Source organism: Muscardinus avellanarius (genome assembly GCF_963383645.1).
Source record: "Muscardinus avellanarius genome assembly, chromosome: 8".
NCBI lineage: Eukaryota > Metazoa > Chordata > Mammalia > Rodentia > Gliridae > Muscardinus > Muscardinus avellanarius.
This window is the reverse complement of record NC_137794.1, coordinates 64,698,238-64,704,342: the sequence shown is the minus strand read 5'-3', so window position 1 is coordinate 64,704,342 and position 6,105 is coordinate 64,698,238.

Sequence of the window (6,105 nt, the reverse complement as noted above, 5' to 3'; positions counted from 1 at the left end):
GCTACACTCCCAGACCTATTTTTTTTTTACATTTTTATTTGGAAACAGGGTCTCCTAAGCCAGCCTGTGCTTCGAACCTGCGCGATCCTCTTGTCTCTGCCTCCGAAGCGCGGGGATTACAAGCGTGCGCCACCACTCCTGGCCCAAAGCAACTGATTTCTTTAGGTTGATTTTGTATCCTGCAACTTTGCTGAATTGGTTAATCAGCTCCAGGAGTCTTATTTTTTTTTTTTTTTCCTGGTTTGGGGATGAAACCCAGAGGCATTTGACCTCTGAGCTACACCCCCTGCCCTATTTTTTATTTTTATTTTGAAACAGGGTCTCACTAAGTTGCGGAGGGCCTCACTAAGTAGCTGAGGATGTCTGTGAATCGCGATCCTCTGGTCTCAGCCTCCCGAATGCTGGGATTACAAGTGTGCGCCACCAAGCCTGGCTTCCAGAAGTCTTTTTTTTTTTGGTGGTACTAGGGGTTGAACCCAGAGACTTTCTACCTCCAGGCTACATGCCCAGACCTATTTTATATTTTATTTGGAAACAGGGTCTCACTAAGCAGCCGAGGCTGGCTTCGAACCTGTGCGATCCTCATGTCTCAGCCTCCCAAGCGCAGGGATTACAAGCGTGCGCCACCACGCCCAGCTTCCAGAAGTCTTTTTGTTGAATTCTTTGGGTCTTCTAGATAAAAGATCATGTCATCTGCAAATAAGGATAGTTTTAATTCCTCTCTTCCTATTTGAATTCCTTTGATTTTCTTCTCTTGTCTTATTGCTATGGCAAGAGTCTCAAGGACTATATTAAAAAGGAGGGGTGATAGTGGACATCCTTGTCTTGTTCCTGATTTTAGAGGAAATTCTTGCAGTTTTTCCTCCATTCTATATTATGTTGGCTTTGGGTTTATTGTATATTGTCTTAATGATGTTGAAATGTTTCTTCTATTCCAATTTACCGCAGTGTTTTTTAACATAAATGGGTGTTGGATTTTGTCAAATACTTTTTCAGCATCTATTGATGTGGTCAGTTCTATTTATGTGTAGAATAACGTGTATTGATTTCTGTATATTGAACCAGCCTAGCTTTTCTGGGATGAAACCAACTTGGTCGTGGTGTACAAGTCTCTTGATATGGTTTTGAATGTGTATAGCTAGTATTTTGTTTAGAATTTTTGCATCTATGTTCATTAAGGATATTGGTCTGTAATTTTCCTTTCTTGATGTATCTTTATTTGGTTTGGGGATTAATGTGATACTGGCCTCATAGAAGGAATTTGGGAGAGTTCCATCTCTTTTAATTTCCCAAACAAGTTATGAAGTATTGGTATTAGTTGTTCACTGAAGGTTTTGTAGAATTCAGCTGGAAACCTATCAGGGCCAGGGTGTTGTTTTTTTTTTGGTGGTACTGGGGTTGGAGCCCAGGGGCCTTCTACCTCTAGGCTACACTCCCAGACCTATTTTATATTTTATTTGGAAACAGGGTCTCTTAAGCCAGCTGAGGCTGGCTCCGAACCTGCGCGATTCTCCTGTCTCAGCCGCCCAAGCGTGGGGATTACAAGCATGCGCCACCACACTTGGCTCAGGGTTTTTTTTGTGTGTGTGTGTGGTATTGGGGGTGGAACCCAGAGGCTTTCTACCTCTGGGCTATACTCCCAGACCTTTTTTTATATTTTATTTGGGAACAGGGTCTCACTTAGTTGCTGAGAGCCTCACTAAGTAGCTGAGGCTGGCTTCTAACCTGCGCAATCCTCCTGTCTCAGCCTCCCAAGCGCGGGGATTACAAGTGTGTGCCACCATGCCCGGCAAATAGTAACTTTTTTTTGTGTGTGTGTGGTGCTGAGGGTAGAACCATGGGCTTTTCTCCATCCGGGATATACTACCAGTCCTATTTTATACTTTATTTGGAAACAGGGTTTCACCAAGTAGCTGAGGCTGGCTTCAAACCTGTATAATCCTCCTGTCTCAGCCTCCCAAGCACTGGGATTACAAGCCTGCGCCACCACTCCCAGCCTCAGGTTTTTTTTTTTTTTAATGGAAGAATTTTTATTGCTGTTTCTATTTCTTTGCTTGCTATTGGTTAGTTTAGGCTTGCTAATGTCCTCTTGGTTCAGTTTAAGTAAGTTATATGTACTTAGAAATTAATTTCTTCCATGTTTTCCAGTCATTTGCATTTCCCCACTGTCTGATTTTTCTCACTTCTGATTTTAATAATGAGTTAATTCTTTCTTTTGGTTAGGTTGGCCAGAGGTTTGTCAATCCTATTAATTTTTTCAAAGAACCAGCTCTTTGTTATTCTTTTTGTTCTCGATTTCTGCTTTGATTTTAGTAACTTCCTGCCTTCTGCTGACTTTGGGGTTAGACTGTTGCAGTCTTTCTAGGTCCTTGAATTGTGTCATTAGGTTGTTTACTTGGTGACTCTCTGTTCTTATGTGGGCACTCAATGCTATAAACTTTCCTCTTAACACTGCCTTCAAAGTGTCCCATAGATTTTGGTAAGTTGTTTCTCTATTTTCATTTGTTTCCAGAAATTCCTTTATTTCCCCCCTAATTTCTGATCTTACCCACTCACTGTTCAATAGTGTATCATTCAATCTCCATGTATTTAGAGTTTCCTATTGTTGATTTCTACTTTCATTCCATTATGCTCTGAAAAGATGCAGGAAATTACATCCTTTGAATTTGCTGGTGCTTCCTTTGTGAGGTTCCATGGGCCCAGCCCTATTTCTTATTTATTTTGAAACAGGGTCTCACTGAGTTGCAAGGGGCTTCACTAAATAGCCGAGGCTGTCCGTGAACCGTGATCTTCCTGTCTCAGCCTTCAAATGCTGAGATTACAAGCATGTGCTACCACACCCAGCTAATTTTTGAGACAGGGTCTCACTAAGTTGTAGAGGGCCTAAGTAGCTAAAGCTAGCCTCGAACCTGTGATCCTCCAGTTTCAGCTTCCCAAATACTGGGATTATAAGTGTGCACTACCATGCCCGACTCTATTTTATTATTTTAAAAGTCTCACTAATTTGCTGAGGCTGGTCATTGAACCTGATACTCCTTGTCTGAGCCTCCCAAATACAGGGATTAAAGGCCTGTGCCACCTGTACATGGCTCAATATATTTCTTTGAGATTTAAATACTTAGAACACCCAGTAACCCCAGCACTTAGAAGGCTGAGACTAGAGGATCCCAGGTTTCAGGACACTCTCAGCAAATACTCTTATCAACCTAGTGAGCCCCATTTCCAAGTAAGAAATAAAATTGGGATGGGAATATAGCTCAAAGGTAGAATGCCTCTGGTTCAATCCTCAGTACCACCAAAAAACCAAAACAAAACCTTACAAGCCAGCTGTGTTGCTGGGTGTTGTGGCACACACTTGTAATCCCAGCATTCGGGAGGCTGAGACAGAAGGATCGCAGTGCGTGGCCAGCCTCAGCTTAGTGAGGCCCTCTGCAACTTAGTGACACTGTTAAAAAAAAAAAAAATAGGGCAGGGGGTGTAGCTCGGAGGTTGAATGTCCCCAAGTTCCATTCCCTGACCTGCAAAAGAAGGAAGGAGGGAGGGAGGGAGGGAGGGAGGGAGGGAGGGAGGGAGGGAGGGAGAGAAGGAGCCAGGTGTGGAGGCACACCCTTGTAATTCTAGTACTTGGGAGGCAGATCTAAGAACCACCTCATTATCATAGCGAGACTCTCAGAAACCTACTAAGGCACTGTTTCAAAACAAGTATTTCTGCTGGGCATGGTGATGCACCCTTCTAATCCCAGTACTTGGGAGGCTGAGTCAGGAGGATCACAGATTTGTGGCCAGCCTCAGCTACTTAAAGAGCCAGGCATGGTGGCATTTGGGAGGCTGAGACAGGAGGATAGCATAAATTCAAAGCCAGCCTCAGCTACTGAGGCTCTCAGCAACTTAGTGAGACCCTGTTTCCTAATAAAGTATAAAACAGGTCTGGGAGTATAGCCCGGAGGTTAAAAGCTCCTGGGTTTCACCCCCAGTACCACAAAAATAAATACAAGAACAGGACTTAGAATGTAGCGTGGAGGTACAAAGTCCCTGGGTTCAATACCCAGCACCATAAAAACAAGCAAAAACAAACAAAACCCCCAAAAACCCAAAACCAATAGAGCCAGGTGTACACAACTGTAATTCCAGTACCTGGGAGGCTGAGACAGTATTGCAGGTTTTTTTTGTCGATCTGGGGATGGAACCCAGGGGCATTCTACCTCCACCCTACCCTCCTGCCCTATTTTATTCTTTGAAACAGTCTAAGTTGCAGAGAGCCTAAGTAGCTGAGGCTGTCTGCAAACTGCAATCCTCCAGTCTCAGCCTCCCAAAAGCTGGGATTACCAGCGTGCATCACGATGCCTGGCTAGCATTGCAGGTTTGAAGACAGCCTCAGCAAGTAATGAGAGCCTCTCATCAACCTAGCAAGAGCCTGTTTCAAAATAAAAAAGCTGGGCATGATGATGTACGCTCGGGAGGCTGCAACACGAGAATCACAGGGTAAATAAAAGCCAGCCTCGGCAACTTAGAGGCTCTCAGCAACCTAGTGAGACCATTTCTGAATAAGAAAGTTGGGAAAGGGTGTAGTTTGGAAGTAGAATGCCTCTAGGTCCATCCATCCCTACCGATCCCAAGAGGCTGGGGGTATAGCTTGAAGGTAAAATGTCCCCTGGGTCAGTCCCCAGTACTTCAAAACAAACAAACAAACAAACAAAACAAATGATAGCCAGGCATAGTGACTCGTTACTTTGGAGCTGAGACAGAAGATAAAAAATTAAATGCTCTCTACACTCCACGGCTTAAATAGCATTATCTACATAATGGTTGCAATAGTCCATCTCTAAAATTTTGACTTCTCTACAGTATTTGGTTAAATAGACATGAGGTCAAAGAAAACTTTCTGAATGCCACTAGACAATTAGGCAAACTTTTATTGAAGCTTTTTAAATTGTGGTACAGAAATACATTTCAACTGATTTAAATCCAACACCAAAGAGAGAAATATGGCACCAAAATATTCCCTCTTCTAGCACACTAGGATAGATTATTATTCAATCTAGTTTTCTTTTTTTTCTAGGCTGCGTTCCACGCAAATTTGTGCCAAGTTTGAAATATGAGAATTCATAAGTCTATTAGGGAGGAGAGGGAAAAACCTCAAGCCAAATTACTGAGATACTGCTTCGAAACAAAATTCATCTTGAGTATAGTCCTTGCAATCAAGCAAGTCAAAGCATTAGGTACTCTACTCCTACTCCTTATGGGTCAAACCAGTCAAGTTGATTGAAAGCTTCCTCAAAGAAGTTGTCTATCAACAGCTTGCTTGAAATAAAAGTTGTGTTCCAACCACCTGATTTCAAACGAAGTAGATCTTGTATTCAGAAACACTAAAAAAGCGTGCTTTCATTTAAAAACATGGGGAAAAAAAAGAAGCATCACTGCATCAATCCAAAAACTAGCAAGACAATATTGTGGATAAGACATAGAAAAACTTAATTGCCGTTCTCAGTTGCTTACATCCCACGGTATTAGAAATATAGCTAAAAGACAACCAACTCTTCAGTTTATATTTCCAGTAGTTTCTCATCAAACGCTTTTTTGATTTTGTAATGTTATGCTTTATCCATCCACACATTACGCTATATCTGAATGAGTAATTCATTTGGTCCGGTGAATGGCATGGAGAAAGGAAGCTGATATAGGAACAGAGATGATGTCAGAACACTTACATACACCACATAAACACAGAATTTAGGTCTCAAGAAGAAAAAGCCACTGGATTCCTCTCTGAACCAAAGTTTACATATACTATTAGTGGAAATTAGTGGCAATGGCTGTGAAAAGTAAAAGTAGGTAGATGATCCAAGCTGAATGAACTTACTGAATCCAGGATAGCCTTTATGCTAAGTCTAATTACCTACCTAGTGATAAAAATCCTCTCATACCACTATGTAGCGAAAGTTGGTAAAGGCATGGTATTCTATTATATAAGTGAATCTTATTTATTAAAGAGCACAGTATAATATACGGCTTCCATAGGTTAGCCAGCATATCCTAATTCCAATCTATAATTCACTATGGGTCCTTCATGCTAATAAACATTATTGACAGTTAATTTTCTTATTT